Consider the following 23094-nt stretch of genomic DNA (forward strand, 5'->3'; position numbering starts at 1 on the left):
GCACTGAGAATTTGTCTGGGAGCCCATAACCAGCATATGGCAGAGCCAGATTCAAAGCAGGGAGCATCACACTTTTGGGAGATCCTGCCTTAGCAAGAACTCCTCTTCTCCCAATAAGAAGGGGGTCCTATGGACCACTGAAGGGTTCCCGGTAGGATCAGAAGCCTCCCCTCCCCATCACTGTGAGTTATTTTCCACCTTTCTCTTCCTATGACTCTTAGACAAAGACAAGTGACACCCATTTCTGCCCCCCCCCCTTCCTCGCAACTTTCCAAAGTCTTCGGCAAATTGATCTCAAATAAATTCAAACACTCACTGGCTCTAAATCTCAGCTCTGGCTCTTGATCTGCCTACAGGGCTCACAGGGTTGCTAACTCGGCACTTGAGCAAAACTTAACACTTGCACATCCGTGCATTCACTCACTCATTCCACAAAAACTTACCAAGGCCCACCAAGTGCCAGCCCAGAGTGACGGCCCCAAGGAGATGCTCAGGAGCTTTTATGAAGTGGGGTGATGGGATTACAGCTATCAAAGGCTGCTGGGGGAGACGGGGGTGGAGTCTAAGAGGTGCCAGCCTGGACAAAGGGGCAATGACAGGGATGGGGCAGAGTGGGCAGGGCCTCCTTTAGCTCGGGTCCAAATCTCAGACGAGGGGTCTCAGTTGGAAGCACAGATTTGGGGGGCCCTGCCGTGTAAAGGTATTGGCTATGAGTGACATCACAAAGGGTGACAGCGCTCAGCTGAGAGGCGAAATCTAGCCCAAACTCCTTGGGAAGTTTAGGGCAGGCTCCTGTCCCTAGAGATTCTTGTCTGCCTCCCAAGGCAGGAACCAGGCACTTCAGTTTGCAGAGATTCCCCATGCAATTTCCCCATCTCGGCTCACCAAGGACCAGTGGCATGTGCTAACAGGGAGGAGAGAATGTGGGACGGGACCCCACACACACACACTTCAACTGAGACAAGCCCACAGAGGAGGCTGGAAAGGAAAGAACTCCCAGAGTCCCCCCACCCAGGACACAGAAGCCAGAGGAGGAGGAGCAATAGGTAAGTAGCATCAAGTGTTGTGGGGTGTGGCTGGAGGAAGACCTGGGGTGAAGGGAGAGGCATGGCTTTGTGCTTATTTCTTCACTTCAGTTCAGTCGGGTCTGACTCTTTGCCACCCCATGGACTGCAGCACGCCAGGCTTCCCGGTCCATCACCAATTCCCGGAGCTTGCTCAAATTCATGTCCATCGAATCAGTGATGCCATCCAACCATCTCATTCTCTGTCGTCCGCTTTTCCTCCTGTCTTCAATCCTTCCCAGCATCAGGGTGTTTTCCAAGGAGTCAGTTCTTTGCCAAAGTATTGGCCAAAGTATTGGAGTTTCAGCTTCAGCATCAATCCTTCCAATGAATATTCAAGACTGATTCCCTTTAGGATGGACTGGTTGGATCTCCTTGCAGTCCAAGGGACTCTCAAGAGTCTTCTCCAACAACACAGTTCACAAGCATCAATTCTTCGGTGCTCAGCTTTCTTTATAGTCCAACTCTCACATCCATACATGACCACTGGAAAAACCATAGCTTTGACTAGACAGACCTTTGTCAGCAAAGTAATGTCTCTGCTTTTTAATATGCTGTCTAGGTTGGCCACAGCGTTTCTTCCAAGGAGCAAGCGTCTTTTAATTTCATGGCTGCAGTCACCATTTGCAGTCATTTTGGAGCCCAAAATAATAAAGTCTGTCACTGTTCCCATTGTTTCCCCATCTATTTGCCATGAAGTGATGGGACCAGATGCCATGATCTTAGTTTTTCAAATGTTGAGTTTTAAGCCAGCTTTTTCACTCTCCTCTTTCACTTTCATCAAGAGGCTCTTTAGTACCTCTTCACTTTCTGCCATAAGGGTGGTGTCATCTGCATATCTGAGGTTATTGATATTTCTCTCGGCAATCTTGATTCCAGCTTGTGCTTCATCCAGCCCAGCATTTCTCATGATGCACTCTGCATATAAGTTAAATAAGCACAGTGACAATATACAGCCTTGATGTACTCCTTTCCCGATTTGGAACCAGTCTGTTGTTCCATGTCTGGTTCTAACTGTTGCTTCTTGACCAGCATACAGATTTCTCAGAAGGCAGGTAAGGTGGTCTAGTATTCCCATTTCTTGAAGAATTTTCCACAGTTTGTTGTGATCCACACAGTCAAAGGCTTTGGTGTAGTCAAATAAAGAAGAAGTAGATGTTTTTCTGGAACTCTCTTGCTTTTCCTATGATCCAATGGATGTTGGCAATTTGATCTCTGGTTCCTCTGCCTTTTCTAAATCCAGCTTGAACATGTGGAAGTTCACGGTTCGTGTACTGTTGAAGTCTGGCTTTGAGAATGTTGAGCATTACTTTGCTAGCATGTGAGATGAGTGAAATGAGTGCAATTTCCTCCCTTGCTAAGATGAATTAGCTGAGCATAGATACATGCTGGTGGGAAGGAGTCTCCAAGACCACCCCTGGGTTTGATGGTTCAATGCTGGAGGATTCAGCAGACAGCCATATTCATGGCTATAATATATTATAGCAACAGGAGACCAAGAAAATCAGCAAAGGAAAATGGTGCATGGGGTGAAGTCTAGATGAAATCATGCACAAACTTCCAGGGTCCTCTTCCAATGGAGTAACTAAGGACACAATTCTTTCAGCAATGAGAACTCAGGTAAAGTGCTGTCCATGAGAAAGGTTCACTACAGAGTCAGTGCCCAGTGTTTTTACTGGAGGCTGGTCATGCAGGCACCCTCTGCCTAGCACATCCCCAAACTCCAGACTCTCAGAAAGAAAGCAGGGCTCGGTATAAACCTCAGTGTTTGTTCAAACACTTGGTCACAGTCTTTTAAGTTAGGGAGTGGTGGGTCCACTCTTGAAATCCAAGTTCCCAGGGAGATGAAGTCTTACCAAACAGGTTTCTTATCAAGACAGAAGGAAGGTAAACCCATTTTCAGGATTAAAAGGGGAACATGAATAGTTTCAGCTTCATTTTTCTCTGGTTCTGCCCTGGTTCATAAGTTAATTTCTGGCACTAGGATCTACAACCAGATAGCAAAGAATCATGCAGAAGAGCCTTCCCCGACTCAAGGAAGCCAGTGAGAATTACTCTCTTCACAATCGTCCATTTTACAATATGTCTAATTATAACTGAATAAATTACTTCTGCCATTCTGCAGAAATACTTAAAATAAATAGCTCTCTTTCCTTGAATTAAAATCATAGTCTTTTGTTCACTGTTTTCTGTTCCATAAAGCAACAGAGTCTGTTGACTAAAGATCATTTATAGGACTTCATTTTCAATCTATTTTATGATATCACTTTAAAATACCCCCAAATATTCAGCTGCAAAGAAGGATAAGAACTATTGGAAATTGGCTCTTTGAGACTTTTTGATGAGAAATGAAGTTGTGGATGTAACTCTCCACAAGTGAACATATATTAGAAAAGTCTATTTTAATAACTGCTTCGTTCTTCTCCCTGGATTTTTTTCTCTACCCAACTTCCTATATTTTTCTTGAGATTACAACATAATCCCCACTGACACACTACATATTACCTCTCTGTATTGAATGGCTGACACTGAGACAATAAATCACTTTGAGCTAACACAATATGCCAACCAGCCCCAGCTAAGCCAAATATTTGACGAAAGACATACAAACTGAAATTTAGCAAGGCAGGAACGCTCGGGGAATTATGCCCTGAATATCAACCATCTCTAGACCCTCTGCAATGAAAAAAAATATACAGACATACAAGGAGGCTATATTTGAATGCATGAGATGATGCTGTGTTCAGAGGAGCCACAACTGGGTGGCCTATCCTAGGAGACATCCTGGAAAGAGGCTGGTTAGGCCACCCACCAAATATGGTGGATATCATGATAAAATAAATGACTGGTCTTCAGTTGTGGGTTAAAACAAAACAAAACTGAAACATGAATCATTGCTTTTCTGCACTGGTGCAGAAATAAGCACAATATGGATGGAAAAGACTGCCTGGGGCAGATTCACATGATGCTAACAAAGCTGACACTTCAGGATCCCTCTCGTGCAGATGTCCCTTTCAAGGCCCTGAATCTCACTTTCTATTTAAAATGTTGTGTTCTGTTCCTTAAAGAGTCCCCTCCATCATGTACACATCTACAAAACCTCCTGGACATGCCCCTGGTGGCCCTGCCTCACCAGTGCTTCTAAACAGGACTTCGCAGATGGCCTCAGTTGTCACGAGGCATCAAGTGCATTCACAGGTCACGTGAATCCCCTAACAGAAGGTGAAGCACCCACGGCCAGCACCCCAGAAGCTCCCAGAGCAGTCCAGCAGAACCTCCCTGACTCCAACCTCACTCCCCCTCACCCTCCTCTGAAACATCAATGATAACTCATCCCAGTTCTCCCTTAGCTAAACACACTCTGCCTCAGTTTGTCCCTCTGGATATTTCTCCTTCAGGATATTCACTAAAGGGGCACCACCTCTGAGATGCAACTGACTACATCCTCCTCTGTGCCCATCAGCTAGTAGCCACCCAGGGTCTGAATTCTGCCTCCTCCACTTACAGAGACCGCCCCCATGCCTCAGTTTCCTCACCAATGAAATGCGAGGCTATAGTAAAGCTCTCCTAAAATGGACACAAGGATAATCTCCGTGCACAAGAGAAACTCAACAAATGCCAGCACATCCACCACCGCTGCCTGGCATGCATTCTCATCAGCTCGCCCAATCCCTGGGACAAAAGGTAACCATGGCAATACTGCCTATATATTCTTCCTAAATCAACACCTTCATCATCATCATCATATCATCTTACACATCCCACGGTCAGAAATCCCTCAACAATCAATTCTCCCTCCCCACAAGGCCAGGGACTTATTAATGGCAGAGACGTGAGACTGAACACAGAGCCTGACACTCCATAAATGTTTGCTGAACGCGAAGGAGTTAAGCAATATTTATATCCTGACCAACACAGGTGGGATTCAATAATGCATCCTACAGTCTCTGGTTTGCTGACATTTTAAGTCTACATGCAAGAATCTGATGAAAAGTGAAAGGAGACTGGAGGAGCAAGGAGCAAGGCCACTCTGCATTCTGTTTCTCTGCATATTCCCAAGAGTCGTCCTTCTCCATCTCACGCCTCCAGAGCCCAAAACCGCTAGGTGTCTCCAAAATATTCTTCCAAGAACAGTGCCATCCCTCCATCTCTGTTTGTGGACAGAGCTCCAAGAAGTCCGCAGATTAAAGGTGAACCTGGTGAAAGGCAAAGCCAGCAGCAGACATTAGTACTCCCATCCTTGGCAGCCCGTCCCATGGAATTAGACGTCACAGATAACTGTATAACCCAAGACAAGAAAGTAAATCCACAGAAGATCTCCTCCAGCAAAGCAAAGGCGCTATGGGCAGGAGCTGAGAGAAGGTGCAATAAAAGTTCATGAGTGTGATAACTGGAAAAGACACGTGCACCCCAATGTTCACAGCAGCACTATTCACAATAGCCAAGAAATGGAAGCAACCTAAATGCCTGTCAACAGAGAAATGGATGAAGAAGATGTGATATGTATGTATATGTGTATACACACACACACACACTGGAATACTACTGTCATAAAAAAGAATGAAATAATGCCATTTGCAGCAATGTGGATGGAAATAGAATCACACTAAGCAAAGTAAATCAGAGAAAGACAAGTAGCATGTGATATCACTTATATGTGGTCTACAAGTGAACTCATCTACAAAACAGACAGACTCACAGACATGCAAAAAAACTTATGGTTACCAAAGAGGGAGAGATAAATTAGGAGTATGGGATTAACAGATACACACTACTATATATAAAACAGATAACACCAAGGATTTACTGTATAGTACAGGGAAGTATATTCAATATCTTATAACAAACTATAATGGAAAAGCATTGAAAAAACATATCTATATATGTGTGTAACTGAATCACTTTGTTGTACACCTCAAACTAACACAATATTGTAAGTCATGAATACTTTAATTCAAAAAAAATTCATGACCTAAACACGGATTACTGATTACGTCTGCACATCTCTAGGCTGGGAGGTATGATCTCCCTTCATGCTTAAACCTCATCTCCTGTCACACCCTCACACCTGACCTTCACTCTCAACTCCACAGAAATGACAGCTCTTAGAATATGCCTCAACCATTCACTTCCCACTGGGGGACCCACATCCCCCGGTGCGTCCAGCACCCTTGCCTGGCACGCATTCTCATCAACTCTTCACCTCATCCCTGGGACAAGTGGTACCCGTGGCAGTCCTATCTAGTCCTTCCAAACTCATCACCAGCCTGGGAGGCCTCTGGACTCCTCTTCCTCAGAGTCTCCTAGTTCTTCTCCTGTGGTTCTTAGCACTTTCCATACCACATTATACTTATTTATGTGTCTTTCCCTCACCAGACCAGACTACATCTACATAGAATAGGAACTGGGTATTTCCTCTCTGTAACCCCTGAGCCCAGCAAAGCAGCTGATGCACACAGCAGGAGCTCTATAATTGTCTGAAGGAATGATTCAATGAATAACTCCCCAGAAATCTGAGAATTACATTCCACATAAGCCCTGAATTTCTTAAAAGAAAGTGCATTTCCAAACAATGCATCATTATGCCTAAACCAGCTTAGCTATTTTTTTTTTTTTTTTTTGCAGAAGGAATAAAGAATATGTGGGTTGGTTTCTTCAGGAAGAAATTACCCATAGCAGAACCACTTTGGAGGCACAGGTGCAGTGGTGGCATAGTTTTAGCATGCCTCAAAAATGAACCGTCTGCTACCTTTTTCATAGACAAAAAAAAAAAAAAAAAGAAGGCAGCAGTGGAAGTAAAGAAGTAAGATGGGTTTCACTCTCACCTCCGAGACTTCAAAACATCAGTATCTCCTGCTTGAGAAATCGTTAAAGTGCCTGAGGTAGGTCAGGGATGCTTTTTTTTTTTTTTCAATGTCTGTGTGATATTCTTACTTCTGCAAGACAAATTAATGCTGCAGAGTAACTGGAGAAAAGGAAAAACAGTGTGGATTCATGTTCGCTTGGAACACAGTTTGCTTTGCTTGTTTTCTCATGTAATTACATATATTACCAATGTAATTACAAATAAAACATGTATTTGGTTTGTGCAATTATAGAACAGTATATAATTTTTAAATGTGGTACTTTTCCTTCTCCAAGATTCCTTTGTGAACAAATCGATTTATCACTTCTAAAAAATATGCTTTTGTGCATTACATTTTAATAAAGTAAAAATAGGTAAATATTTGCCTTCCTTTTATATTTTCTCAAAACTAACTTTGTCATGTCATTCAGGTTTTAAAAGGCTCATTTATACCATGAAAAAACTGTCTCCACTAAGCTAATTCTACCCACCGGAGCAAAGCCAGCTTCATATTATCATTATTAAGAAAGGTAATGAAAAGAACCTACTATGTGCAAGGCATGCTCCAGGGAGACCTTTGTAACGGATAGAGGGAAATAACACCTCTATGAACTGGAAGCCGCATGGTCCGCACTGAAGTAGAAGAGATGGACAAGGAAGCTACGCTCTGTCCCACCAGCTGTGCATCTTTGAGCAAGAGGTCAAACCTCACAGAGCTTCCACAAAGTGGAGGTCATACCACCTCACTCCCGGTACCGCATGAGGATTAAATGAGATACTGTATGTGAAAGGCCCTCATGCAATCTCAGTTGGGCAGTACACTCACCAAGCAGTAGGGGCCTCTTGCTGTAACAGCGTAAATCATCACCCTCATTGACGGCTGTTGTATTTTGATTTGCAAGAACACAGTTTATCCCAAGGGCTGCACAGCCTCTGTAACACTGTGGTCTCTGGTCTCATATTTTCAGTAGTAAAATGGCAACAATCTAGACTCATTCAAAGTAGAAGGAAAATTGTTAAGGGCCCAGGAGAGGAAACTCTGAACACCCTGTAAGTTTGCAGGGAGGAAAGGATGAGACAGGGAATACAGAATTCTCAACTGGAAAGACCAGAAGGGAATTTCTAGATAATTCTAATCCAACTAGTGGCCCATACTTAGACTCTGTTAGATCCACACAATAGAATATATTTTATTTAAAAAGTGGCCAATATTTAAAATCAGGAGATTTTCCACAAAAAGTTAGATTTAGACATTCTCTTGAAAATACAAGCTTGGGCAAGATTAAGCCCAAGCTGCTTCATGGTAGCACCTGGCTGGAGCCAAGAAATATGGCCCTCCAGCTGGCCTCACCCTGAAGTCTGTTCTCCACTGTGTTCATTATTTGCATAAACTAAGGCACTCCTGGACTAGAAAATTTGGAGATTCTCAAATGGATCTCAGGACAAGGCAAAAGAGACCTGTAATAATACTGTGGTCTACATCCCAACCAGTGATCTGTTATATCTGCTGGAGGCTCCTATTTATGTGGTCAAAACTGCCCTTCCCCAAAGCCAGAAGCACAACTGTTGTCATGACCCCCAAATGGCCATCAAACATCTGAAGCTCTCTCAGCTCCAGGGAGAAAAGAAACACTAGAAGAAAATTATTACAGCCTACAGGATGGAATGTTCTGCCTCCCTAGAGATGAAGGCAGGCACGGTCTACCCCCACATTTAACCTCATGTATGCAAAGGAAATGGACAGACAGATCACACAGTTGGTCTGAGATGTCCTAAAGATTCTCCACCTAAATATTAAAGAGTATGTCTCCAATTTTGGCACCCCAATGAGGTAAAAATGGCATAGGAACAGAAAGCTTCCAACAAGGAGCGCTAATAAAGAAACTCAAGGACTCTAACAATGAGAAAACTGAGTCTCAAAAAGTTCTAATAACTCTGAGAACTATGAATTAAATCCAGGAATTCTTCTCCAAGTCTGAATAAACAAAACACATTCATGAACTCTTTTCTAATTAAAGGCACACTCCATTCAATCCACAGATGCATCAAAATTAAGGTACCAAGAACGAGAAGACTAGTGAGATTGGAGGTATACTCCTGATGGAGGGAGGAAGATGACCTCAGCAAACCCAGGTGCTGGAGCCAGCCACATTCCGGGACCGGGAAGGGTATTAAGGAACCGACACTATATTTTACACTGACATGTGGACAAAGATTACAGGTTTCATTCTGGATTCATTCCTGATCATGGAAACAACAGTTCCATCAAATATGGGAACCACTCAGGAGAAGCCTCTGTCCCATGTCCAAGTTTGAGTTTAGGCTCAAAGACTAAACAAACAGTCTGACAGTTACATTTTAAGAGTAGGCCCAGGACCTACTGTACAGCACAGGGAACTATACTCATTATTTTGTAATAAACTGCAAGGGGAAAGAATCTTAAAATTATATGCAAATATATACATATATATTCCTGTGGAGTAGGAAGTGGCAACCACTCCAGTATTCTTGCCTAGAAAATTCATGGACAGAGGAGCCTGGCGGGCTACAGTCCACAGGGTCGCAAAAAGTCAGACATGACTGAGCAGCTGAGCACATACACACACAAACACACACACACACGTATGTGTAGCTGAATCTCTGTGCTGTGTGCCTGAAACTAACACAACATTGTAAATCAACTGCAATTCAGTTTTTAAAAAAAGATTGAAAGAAAATTTGCCAAAATACTGAAGTGGCTGCCTCTAGGTTGTAGGATCACTTAACAGATGGCAGATACCCTTTTTTGCTCCTTTTTGTTCTCTCATATCGTCACTTTCTTAAATGGGCTGATCTTACTTGTTTAAATAATCTATAGTTACATAAGAAAAATAAAATGAATTAGTCTTATTCAAGTGAGGGCACCCAGTCAGGCATCTATCCAGTCCTGATCTAGGACCCAGATACCTATCCCAACGGAGCAAGCCTACACGTTTGCATTCTCTGTCCCCTGTCAACTTAGACAAGGTCCCCCAACACTCTGCCATCTCCACTGTACCTCCTAACCTCAGCAGCAAGGTCCGCAGCACATAGTAGGTACCAAATAAATAGCATTTAAATGAAAAAATGCACAACCTCTTGTATTTCCCTTCACCTACTCTTTCTCTGGGTCTATCAATTTAAAGGATGTTACTCAGGTGAATGATAGTTCCTGGAAGAGACCATCCAATTAATTACCCTTGTAACCTCAAAAATCATATTTGAAATCAAATCTGCACAAGTGACAAGTAGAGGATATAAAAAATGGCACTCTCCTCAGCCTCTTAATTACATCCTATATATCACACTTCTCCCAAGCTCTGAAAATGTCCCATTTAACATTCTGCACTTGGCATTCAATTCCAAAACCTGAAATGGAGATTGTATTACTTAAACATTTCCCTGATTTTTTTTTTTACTCACTTGTTCCCCATTTTTACCCTTCAACCAGATTTTATCTACTCCCTCATTCCCTATTAGGCTATCATGTACTGGCCAAAAAATTTTAGAGGAAGACTCAGAGGAAGCTGAAATACTTCACTGTCCAAAGACTAAGGGGTATTTACCCAGGGGCAAATGTGAACACAAAGGATATGGTGAAGCCAGTTACCACCAGATACATAAAGACAGAAGAAACACGTGAGGGACTTACCTGATGGCCCAGTGGTTAAGATGCCGAACTGTCAATGCAGGGGCATGAGTTCAATCCCTGGTCCAGGAACTATGATCCTGCATGCCATGCAGTATGGCCAAAAGATGACCAATAAAAAAACACCAAAAAGGAAAGAGAAACACAGAAGCAGAGGCATGTTGAAGACAAACAGAGAATTGTCCCTCTCACCATTCCTTTCCACAAAGCTAAGTATCTTGAGTTTGGAGACCAATGTATATAGCATGATCAAAACGTAGTTTAAAAAGTATGTATGTGTGTATGCATATAGATGTGTCTGTATACTCATAGGAGAAAGAATGGATAGACATGAAGCAGAAAATACTAATAAACCCTGTATGTGCTGCAATGGAGGAGCCGGTGGGCTAGGGAGATAGAAACTTCTGCTTCTTCCTGTATGTAGTTCAGATAAATAAAGTAAAAGGACTGTGGATGAATTGTGTTTTTGTGCTCTACCTTTTTTCCAAATAAAAGAGAATGTTGAGTATGTGCGTCTGTATAAAGCTTAGTTCTTTGCCTTCCGGTTAAAACACAGTGTTTTAAACAAACACTTATAAACAAATATGCACTGAGAAGCAACAGCAGAATCACATGGCCTGAAATTTAGCCTTGAGGCATCTAAATGAAAACCCTTAGTTGCCAGAGCCACTAGTCAGTTCTCACATCCAAGGTGAACATTACATCCAGAGGAAGAGGCGGGACTGCCATCCCCTCCGTCTCCTCATTGGCCCAGATGTGGTCAACGTGTCCACTTATTCACCAATCGCTGTGCCCAAGGAAACGTATGCGCTAAGTGGTTTAAGAACCCAAGCCTAGGCCAATCATTGAGCCTAAGAAAGTTGAGTTAACTCGGATTGGCCAAGACCAGCTCACAGATTGGGGGGTGGGGGTGAGGTTGTCAGGAGTGAGATCCTAAGGAAAGAGAATAAAAATCTAAGTGTAATCGGGAGAAAGAAAGGGAGTGCTAATGCTAGTAGGCTGAAGAGAAAGGGTTCCTGTGACCATCTATATCCTGTATTAAGGGTCCTGGGGAGATAGACCCTCGAGAGCTCCTTTCCCTCCATAAGATAACATCAAAATCATTTCCTCATCAATTATCACATTGTGGTAGGCACACACACAGAGCCGCTTTTATCTCAAATTGACAAGCCTTAGCCTGAACTACTCTAGATACAACCCCCCGTCTTGTCTTTTCTAATTCATCCTCTTACCAACCATGAGAATTATTATTTCAAGAGAAAACTGAATTATGTCATTTTCCTACTTTGAACCTGTCAGTGGCTTCCCATGGTCTTCACAACTCCTTGGTGTGTCAGCAGGTAGTGGGGGCCCTCCTGGGTCGCCAACCCTTTTCCCCACCACATCCCTTTCATGTCCTCCCGCCAGTCTCACCAGCTCACAGAGCTCCCTAAACCTGCAGTGCTGACTCAGGATTCTGCACGTGTGCGTGCTTCAGTCACGTCCGACTCTTTGTGACCCTATGGGCTGTGTAGCCCGCCAGGTTTCTCTGTCCATGGGATTTCCCAAGCAAGAATACTGGAGTGGGTTGCTGTGTCTTTCTCCAGGGCATCTTCCCAACCCAGGGATTAAACCAATGTCTCCTGCATTAGCAGGCGGGTTCTTTACCACTGGTGACACATGGCATCTCTATTTAATTTCCTCACCTCCAATTCTCTTGCTCTTCTTAAAGGCCAACTTCTATTCCTACTTCAAGATCCAGGTCCCCTAAATCACTCCACCCCAAGAAAGATGATGGAGCACAGTCAGCCTTTCGGAATTAGGTGGCTTATAGAGAAACTTCTAGAGATGGCTCTATCCCTCCCCCAGGAAACAGAACTGCAGCAAGTCCCTTCCAGGTGAGTAGATCCTCACCTTCTACATTCTCAGGTCTTTGGGGGAAGGAAACATCAAACTGTTAAAGCCATTAATACTCTCCTACACAAGAGGTTTTCCTTCACAACTACTTAACTCCCTCTAAAAATGTAAATTGACTTCTTACTCTTCAGAAATTAGCAGCCTGAACCCTGTACACAAGACCCTTCCACCTATGTGAAAAGTGCTAAGTCACTCGTCAAGTTGCTCTCTTTCCAAAAATTAAGCCCTGTGTTCAGCATTCCTCCACTGAGAACTTCCCTCCACCACTTTGAAACCTGTTCATCTTTTCACCTGGCTCGTTGGCACACTATCCACACCACTCCCAAGCAACAGTGAACATGCCATGTTCTTATCAGTCCTGGGTTCTTATCAGCTCCTGATGATGCAATGGAAAGATGCCACAAGTAGACTGTTGTGTCCAGCATGATTAGGAGATACCCGCAACAGTGGCTTGTTTGCCTGGCTTGTAATGGGAGCTCTCTGTTGAACCTTCTGTGGTTAGAGGAAGGGTACACACACTCTGATCAGCTCATGGCCAGGATTCATGCAAAGGCAGTGGGCTGGGTGGGATGAATCAATTATTAGAAATCACTTGCCTCTTCATTCAGCATCTATTTTTGAATGCCAGGCATTGGAACACAGCAATTAAAAAAAACAAAAAGATCTCTTGCGTTTACATCTTACTGGGGGTGGGAGATAGAAACAGACAAGAAACAAGAAACAAGTACCTTGTATTGATGGAACATACTAAGGAAAAAAAGAAATAAGAAGAAATCTAAGTGACCCGTCCTTGTTAGTTCACCCAGAGCTGTTCTCTGGGTAGGAGGGAGCAGGCATTTTACAATACCAAATAGGCACCCCCTCAAACAATTCCATCCCACAACAAGCCAAGTGTTATCAAGGAAAACTAGTATAAAAGCAGGCAGCCTGTTGGGGAGGGCCATGCACACATGATCTGAAAACCCAGAAAAGGGATCCCAGCTCTGTTATGGGTGTGACTCCTTAGCTGTGTGACCTTGGACAAATCACTCTACATCTCTGAACCTCATTCCCTCATGTGTAAAATGATAATAACACCCACCTCATGGGTCTGTTAGGGAGGAGTTAGTGACAAGACCCATGGAACCAGCTTAGCACAGCACTTGGGACTTAGGAACTGCTCGGTAAACATCAGCAATTAATTATCATGCTGTAATTAGTCATAGTAGTAGTATTTGACTTAGCGTGAGGTCCCCAAGAGGCAGATCTTGTGACCAGGATTACAGAACGAATAGTTTACTTGGAAAGCGATCCCAAGAAACACTGGTGAACGAGAAATGGAAGGAAATAAGCCAACACAGGATGTGTTATCAAGTAACTGACCACTGTGGGGAGCTGGAAGTTAATCCCACCGATAGAACACAGGACCACCCCACCAGAGGATGAGGGAGCAGAGAAGCTGATCCACCAACTCCTGTCAATCAGGGTGAGAGCTGCCTGCAGGTGGGGGCGGGGCACGGACAGCTGGCTTTGGAGAAAGAGACACACTGCAATTGGCTGGGGCACCGGATGTGGGCGGGACACACACACACAGGCATCACCATCCAATCAGGTTTTGCCACTGACACCCAGGCAGTCCACCCACCTTCTCCAAGCCTAGTTTTCATCCATAAAATGGAGCAGGGTGGGGGGAGGATTTTATAGATGATATAAATACATCTATAGATATTATAGATTAGTTTATATCTATCCTATATTTAGATATTATAGATTATTATGTATCTATTATATAGATTATAGGTTATTATATATAATAATCTCTGCAGTTTGGAGTTGGCTTGAGGATTTTACAAAACCATGTTTGTCAAAGCCTTTGGCGCGGTGTCTGACCCGAAGAATTTTAGTTTTGTTTCTCTCTTTCGTTTTCTCCCCATTACTCCTTTCTCACATAAAGGGAAAAGCTTGCTTCCTCACAGGCCACAGGGGCCCTTTCAAAAGGGCATTTTCGGTTTTATGGCCTTGCTCTCTGGCTACAAAGCACTCCTTCCCCTTAATGGACTCTCCGACATGGATAACGATCTCTCTCAATACCCCTTTCTGGATGGAGGAAGTGGAGGTGCTTTGAGAGTAAAGATGGCCATTCATGTCCCCAAGGTACGTTTGACTTCTGCCGCTGCTGTTGGTTGCACCCACCTCATCAGGACTTTTTATCTCCAAAGCAAATCAGTGAAGACAGAGTCATTCATAACCCGATTACATTCAGCACCGTCACGGGTACACTGCTGGGCTGCTCACACAGGCACTGGCGAGTCGTCCCGAAAAGAGTCAATGCCTTCTGCCCACCCCTCCCCTCCAAAAAAGACCAATCTTGAAAGGGCCCCCGCAGGAAGCAGGCCTGCGCGGTGCCACCCACCAGCCCATACAGCCGAGCCAGGCTTGGGCCCGTGAGACAAGTGCTCATGTGTGAACAAGAAGCCACTGGAATACAAATGAGCTGGGAGGTCTCGGCGCCAGGAAACCCCCACAACGGCCATTTGTTCGGTGTTCTGGGAAAAACACCAACGGAGCCCTCACGGAGGCATCCCACAGCCAGAATGAATCTGAAAGAAGCTGACCATGCTTGGGGCTGACCGGGCTTGGTGATGGACTCACAAATAAGTACAGCTGACTAAGAATTCCTCTCTATGCGGAGTTAGCACCATCCCAAAGAGGTGCCCGCCAGTGTGGAAAAGGTGATATCACTGATGAGAAATTAACTTAGGTGGTCTCTGGACACAGGACTGCATTCAAGACCGCAAGTATGGCATCCAGTTGATTTTTCATACGGCCCCCATATAAGCACTAACATCCCCATTTTACAAGTAAAAGAACTGAAACTCCAAGGGTTTATCAGTCATTTGGGTGTGATGCTAAAGTCAGTCATATATGCTGACCATGAATCAGGTCTGCCTCTTGAGAGTTAATTTTTTTTAATCTATGATGTTTTCATATGTGGGACTTAATGTCATGAAAAATTTATTTATTATGTGTGGAAGTCACTGGTTACCTCTGCGGTAGAAACAGGTGACACATGGGAAGAGGTGTGGGGGCGCTTCAAGACCCTGGCTCTGTTCTAACTTCCTGGCCTCAGGGGTGGTTTCATGGAAGCAGCATCCTGTGACAAGAGTTCATCGAGGTGGACACTTAGTGACTAGTGAATTACATACACTATATACTCTTGTTCAGTCACTCAGTCGTGTCTGACTCTTTGCGACCCCATGGCCTGCAGCACGGCAGGCTTCCCTGTCCTTCACCATCTCCCAGAGATTGCTCAAACTCCTGTCCGTTAAGTTGGTGATGCCATCCAACCATCTCGTCCTCTGTCATCCCCTTCTCCTCCTGACTTCAGTCTTTTCCAGCATCAGGGTCTTTTCTAATGAGTTAGCTCTTCGCATCATGTGGCCAAACTCTATGCACATTACACTAACCAGGGATCAGAAAACCATGACCTAAGGGCCAGCTGCTTGTTTCTGTACATAAAGTTTTATTGGAACACAGCTGACCCACTCAGTTACATACTGTCTCTGCCTCTCTGACCCTTTTGCAGAACAAGCTGGCTGAGCCCAGTGCACGCCTATATTTGGGCACTGAGCAGATTTGTCTTGCTGTTTGTGTTTTTCTTAGCCAATAATGGAAATAAGTTTGCAGACTCTATGAACATATCAAATGACAAGCAGGAAGAGCCTAGCATTACCCTGACATGTTCATTAAAGCATTTAAAGGTTAGCTAACTTTAAAAAAAAAAACACATACAATCCAAAGAGAATATAAGGACACCAGAATAAATGGAAGAAAACCAAGATCAAAGGGAAGACAGGTATTAGAAAAATCACCTATTGAGAGCTCATACATAATGACTAAGACGGGGCAGCAAATCTGACTCAGAGTTTCCTGGACACCCAAGCAAAAATGGTAACAAAATGGTAACACATGTGACAGAAAGGCACTGAAGGTGAGGAAACCACACTGGGATTTAAAATATCCCCTACAAAAAATATATGTATATCCCCTGCACAGTCCAGCGAGTGTTTAAACCCACACACGCAACTGAAAACTGGCTGTTCTTGATTTTAAAAGTAACTTCACCCTATTTTTCCTGCAAAAAGATAACTCATTTTTTGCTCTGATGGGCAAAAAAACCCTCAGGAGTCTAATTTTCGCCAACTGCCATGTGGCAGCGCCCGTCCCCATCTGGGCTGGCTGGCACAGACCTCAGTGAACACAGCCCAGGGCCCCAGGAGGGTCCTCTGATCATGGACCACTGCAGTGACCTACTTGGGATTAGAACAACATTTTAGAGTATAACTGTGTTTTATGGGTCATAAATATTGCACAGATGTTCCTTATTTACATCGACTCAGTGGATTATTATTGCAGCATTACCATGCTAATATGGTGATTCCTGTATTTGAAACTGGAGGACAGGAATCAGGGAGATGTAATTAAACAAGCATGGTACACATTTGGGGGGGATCAAGAAAACAAATAGTAGTAATAGAGACCATTGAATGTGGGCTTATTATGTGCTTTATATATGTAGTAACTAATTAAATTCTCAGAATGATCCTATGCAGTGGGTTTTATGTTTATACCCTTTTAACAGATGAGGAAACTGAGGCACAGCTAGACTCAGTAACTTCCTAGGGTCAGAAATGTTGTAGTGGCAAAGCCAGTGTCTGACTCTAAAGCTTTTGTTTTGTTAACAATGCCCAGAAAGCAAAGAGTAACAGCTTTCTGCAGAAGCAAAAGCTATTCTGTGTTAAGCTACTCTGAATCACCGAAGCACGCAACTATCAATGCCCAAACCCATCTCAGTGACCCCTGGCAACTAGAACACTGGCTCCCTACTGACTGACAGAGGTCTCCATGGTCCTGCACTCAGAAGCAGCAAAGGAGTCAAGCCTTTTTGGATCAGGTCAAGGGGCTGCCTCTCACGCCTCCCTGCCCCTCCCTTTCCCTCCCGCCACACTAACTCAGCCTCTATGGCTCCAACCACACCAAAGGGCTTGGCTTTTCAGTGATCTGCAGTTCTCCCACGCCCTCACCTGCCTCACTACCCCACAGCGAAGCCTCACTGTCTACCAGAAACCATCCCTGGCTCCACCCAAGTGAGCTGTTCCCCAGGCTGCCCACTGCAGCAGCACTTTATCGACACATCTACTGTCTCTATACCACGACCACAAACATGCCCATCTGTTTCCCCAAACCAGACAGTAAGCTCCTTGAGCACAGGAATGGTCCTTTGTGTCTCCCCTGCTGATGGAGCTCCAGTGGATGACCCAGAGAGGGACCTCAGCAAATACTGGCGGACCCACAACTGGCTGGGGAGAGAACAGAGACCTGCATTTGATAGCAGCAAGGATGACCTACCAAGTACTGGAGCCAGGCCTCCTAAGATTTGCCATGAACAGCAGCCGCTTAGCAGCTTTTGAATCTCCAAGAAGAACATCTGTGGTCAACACCTGAGACAGAGTGCTGGCTTTGTGACGTTCACTCTACAACCCAAACCACACTTGCCCTCGATTGCATCAAAGTGTTCTCATGATCCATGCTGTCACCGTGAGGTGACGAACAGGCTGTATGTGTCAGGCAGTGGCTGGTTCTCACATATTATGTTACAGTTCTGTGGTCCCTCCACTGGACTAGTGTCCTCAGGGAAAGCCATCCAAGGACATCCACCCAGAGCACATCCATCTCACCTGGGCCTCCTTATGTGTAAAAAGGAATGGGAAGAGGAGGAGGAGGAGGGAGAAGCACATTCATCTCATCCCACATTTTCTCCTTTAGAAAACATGCTCCTAAAAATTAGTTGCAAATCGGAAGTTTGGAATATACAGATCTTTACACGCTATACGAGTGGAGTAGAGGTGGTTATCTGTGGGGAGGGAGCTACAAAAAATTATGAAATTTTAATTGTAGTGTCAATGCTTCATTTCTTTTAAGTCCACAAGTGTCTACAGTGTACCCTTGATTATTCAGGATTAGCTAAAATATTTTAAAATAAATTAACAAACAATAAATTTAATTTTGTGATGTCTTATCTTAAAATCCAATTATCTCAGCTTACTGAAAATGACATCTCATATGAAGGAGAAAATGAGTTTGTGTTGGGGAGAAGGAAGTCCTGGCAGAGATGTAGCAGAAGACAGGGCTGGAGGTTCAGCACTGCTTTCCATTCATTCACACAGTCTGTCAACAAACATTTACAGAGCACCGGGGATGTGCCAAGTGCTTCCTAAGTGGTAAGATGGAACTGTTCCCTCCAAGAGCTTACATTCAAGTGGGAGAAACAAATGAATAAGTAAATACTTTGAGATGGCAGATGTTATTAACATACACGGAATTAAGCTAATGGGGACAGAAAGTGCTCACTCCTATGAGTACTTGTGTGAAGGGTGAAACAAAGAAGCATCCTTAGTAGAAAAAACAGAGACTTCCCTGGTGGCCCAGTGGTTAAGACGCTGTCCTTCTGATGCAGAGGGCGCAGGTTCGATCCCTGCTCAGGGAACCAAGGTCCCACGTGCTGTGCGACATAGCCAAAAAATAAAAATGAGTAAAGAGAACAGCAAGGGCAAAGGCCCTGAGGTGGGCACAGATTTTGACTGTTTGAGAAAAGAAAAAAGGCCAGTGTGGCCAGAGCAAAAGTCAGCCAACCTTTTCTATAAAGAGCCAAAGGGTAATTGCTTTAGCCTCTGCAGGGCTTCAGTCCTCCTTGCCACTACTCAGCTCCACCACCGCAGCATGAAAGCTGCCAAAGGCAATCTGCAAACAAATGGACAAAGTTGTGTTCCAAGATGACTCTTTTATGGACACTGAAATTTGAATTTCATACCATCACCACGTGTTACAAAATGCTGTCCTCCTTTTATTGTTAACAACCATGAAGACGTGAAAACCATTCTTAGTTCACAGTCCGCACACAAACAGGTGGCAAGGCCAGATCTGACGCACGAGGGGATGAAGACTGGTGATCCCACCTCCACTTGCCAGGCTAGACTCAATCCGGTAATGGCAGTGGTAACAGGGAGAGATGGGGTTACAAACAGTCTCGGGAGCCAGATCTCAGAGGCAAGAAGCAGTTTGGGTTGGGGGCTTTATTCTAAATCCAAGTGATGCGATTTGAAAGAGAAGAGGGACATGGTCTGATTTATGGTTTTAAAAAACTACTTTGGCAGCTGTCTGGTGATTCTGACAGTGTCATCAACTTTCTTGGACAAAAGCGTCAGAAGGAAGCCCAATGCTGTCCTTTTGATCAAGGATTCTGGAGTCAACCATCTCCCCATCAGAAGCTCTATGGATCTGTTGATTTCTCTCTGAACCTCAATCACTGAAGCTCTTTTTCTTTAACGTTGATTTTCAGTCTGTAATTTTAAAGATTTCCCTATTTTCCTACATTGCAAAACATGGCCTTGGCGCCACAATGTTGGAGGACACATTCCCATCAATTCAGACATGTGCTTCATCTGATTTCCTTTCACAGTGGGAACTATCTGACCAGCAATAAATGGAAGTGAAACAGCCGACACTGTTTTTATATCAGGCTCCATCTTTGCCTCAATGAACTACTGTGACTACCTGCATTTCCATTTTTCTGTTCGTTTTTATAAAATAAGAGAAAACTGAAAAAAACCTCAATCCCAGCTGTACAGACAAAGGTGGCAGGGGAAAAAGAATGGCTTCCTGGCTGGCAGACACGAATACAATGGCTTCATCTGGTTTCATAAAGTCCAGCAGTGGTGGGTGTGAATGAATGATGAAGACAAGCACAGCCTTTCTCCCCTACTTCTTACTTATATGAAAGGAAAGGCTCCTGAGAGACTTGGCCCTTTTTGGCTTCATTGTGTTTACCGTGTGCCACCCTTCCCGAGTCCTGAGTTCCAACATTGCCTCCAGAGCCTGACCTCCACATCTGGACAGAGGCTGTACTTCGTGTCCTGACCATCAACTGTGCCCACGGCCTAGCTTCAGCTAATCCTGCTCCAGCAGACAGAAAGCTCCCAGTGTTATCAACCCCAGAAAAGCCCTTCCTCCTAACACCCTATGACCTCTTTAAAACCCAACGCCTCTCGACCCTCACAAGCTTAGACAAGATTCAGGCTTGTGTCTACATCCTAGTTCCCTCATCTGCCTACTTCTTGGGGTTATCAGTGAGGGTGAAAGGAAATCACATAATTTAAGCCCCCTGCAAGACCCCTGATAGGGCAATCAAGGTAAGTGAGTAACCAGGTCAAACACAACAGATTTTTCCATGCCCCTCTTGCAGTCTCTTACTTAAATTTCAATCCCTCCTATACTCATAGCAGCAAAATGTTTTGTGGCAAGGCTCTGAAGAATACCAAAAAACAGGGTGGGAGGGGGAGTTTGAGATGTGGGTCTATGGCAGGCAGACTCTAAGCTGGTCCCCAATGATGCTCGCTTCCCAGTTCTTATGCTTTCATGTAATCCCCTTCCCTTGAGTGTGGGCAGGACCGGTGACTAGCTTCCAACCAACACAATATGGCAATGGTGATGAGACGTCACTGCTGCAATTAGGTAGGTAAGATTGTGACCTCTGTCTTGCTAGCTGAGCTTCTCCCTTGCCTGGAAGATGAAGCAGACCACGGTGTTGGAGAGACCCATGTCCCAAGGAACTAAGACTGGCCTCTGGCCAACAGCCCATAAGGAAGGAAGACCCTTGTCTAGCAGTCTGCTAAAAAACTGAACGATTGTTACAGATGGTCAACAGGCACATGAAAAGATGCTCACCATTGCTAATTATTAGAGAAATGCAAATCAAAACTACGGTGAGGTATCATCTCACACCAGTCAAAATGGCCACCATTAAAAAGTCAAGAAATAATAAACACTGGAGACAGTGTGGAGAAAAGGGAACCATCCTGCACTGCTGATGGGGATGTAAACTGGTACAACCACCACGGAAAACAATATGGAGTTTCCTTAAAAAACTAAAAATAGCGACATACTGTATGATCCAGGAATCCCATTCCTGGGCACATATCCCCCAAAAGTGAAAAGTCCTAATTTGAAGAGATGCATGCACCCCACAGTTCATCACAGCACTGCTTACAACTGCCAAGATATGGAAGCAAGGTAAACGTCCACAGACAAATGAGTAGATAAAGAAGATGTGGGATATATGTGTGTGTACACATACAATGGAATACTACTCACCCATAAAAAAGAATGAAATATTGCCATTTGCAACAACATGGATGGACCTAGAGATTATCACACTAAGTGACGTAAGTCAGACAGACAAATACCATGTGATAGCATTTAAATGTGGAATCTAAGATATGACACAAATGAACTTATTTACGAACGGAAACATACTCACATAGAGAAAAGACTTGTGGTTGCCATGACAGGGAGGGGAAGAGGAAGAGGGATAGACTGGGAGTTTGGGGTTACCAAATGCAAACTATTACACATTCGTATAACTGAATCACTCTGCTACACACCAGGAACTAACACAACATTATATATCAACTATACTTCAGTAAAATTTTTTTAAAAAACTGAATGCTTCCAACAACTACATGAGCTTAGAAAGAGATCCTTCACAGTCAAGTCTTCAGATGAGATCACAGCCCTAGCTGTCTGGACGGCAGCCTCATGAGAGGCCCTGAGCCGGAGGACCCAGCCTAGCCATGCCCAGACTCCTGACCTGCAAAAACTATGAGATAACCAATGTCATTGTCAGTGGCCGAAGTGGTTTCATAAGTGCTGTTTTCAGTGGCTGACTTTGTGCCAACTTTTAGGCAGCAATAGTTAACAAACATAGAGTTCCACTTCAATTTGAATTTTTCAAGTCATCCTAATTCAGAAGTCACATGCTTTTGACCCTCCATATACCTCTTACTGCATTGTGCTAGGCTTTCAAACTTAAAAGAACAGATTAGACACTGATTGCTTTCAAAGAACCACTACATTAAACAAATCTTGATCAGTTTCCTCCAAAGAGATATCATTTACTCATTGGAAAAGACCCCGATGCTGGGAAAGATTAAAGGCAGGAGGAGAAGGGGACGACAGAGGATGCGATGAGTGGACGGCATCACCGACTCAACAGACATGAGTTTGAGCAGGCTCAGGGAGATGGTGAAGGACAGGGAGGCCTGGCGTGCTCAATCCATGGGGTCACAAAGAGTCAGACACGACTGAGCGACTGAACGACGACGACGACAACCTCTTTGGTGACAAAGTGGAAAATCAAACCATGGCATGGCCATCTCTGGGTCTAGGATGAACCAATAACATCACTCAGCCTGGCCTGCCTCACACCAGGAACAGAGTTAGGTGGCTCTGAGCCCCAGGCCTCCTGGATCATTTGGATAGAACCAGCATCAGGGGAAGCCAGAGGTGGGGTATCATACCTTCAGTGGTCATTGTCTCATTGTTTTTCATCAAAACCTCTCATCCATAGCAATTTTTCTCATGCTAGCATGAATTTCTTATACCAAATAAAAGTTATTTTTAACTAAGAGCCTCAGGCTGTAAACTTGCTCCCCTGAAGAGTCAGGTCAAGCAAAATCAAAGGAGTCAAGAGAAAAAGCAGCAGCATACTCCTCCAAGGAAACGCCATGTGCCCTGTTCCACCCCGG

The 23094-nt window shown here is 44.2% G+C and overlaps 1 protein-coding gene and 1 non-coding gene across 13 annotated transcripts in view; one reads left to right on the forward strand and one right to left on the reverse strand.

Moving 5' to 3' along the window:
- PTPRT (protein tyrosine phosphatase receptor type T) overlaps positions 1-23094 on the reverse strand; it is a 1101260-nt gene that overhangs the window by 1057976 nt on the left and 20190 nt on the right. The gene's annotated exons all lie outside the window — the stretch shown is intronic.
- Positions 18926-18998, forward strand: TRNAR-UCU. The gene has a single exon. It is a non-coding gene; the product is annotated as a tRNA-Arg (tRNA).

Source organism: Cervus elaphus, chromosome 23, assembly GCF_910594005.1.
Source record: "Cervus elaphus chromosome 23, mCerEla1.1, whole genome shotgun sequence".
Taxonomy (NCBI): Eukaryota; Metazoa; Chordata; class Mammalia; order Artiodactyla; family Cervidae; genus Cervus; species Cervus elaphus.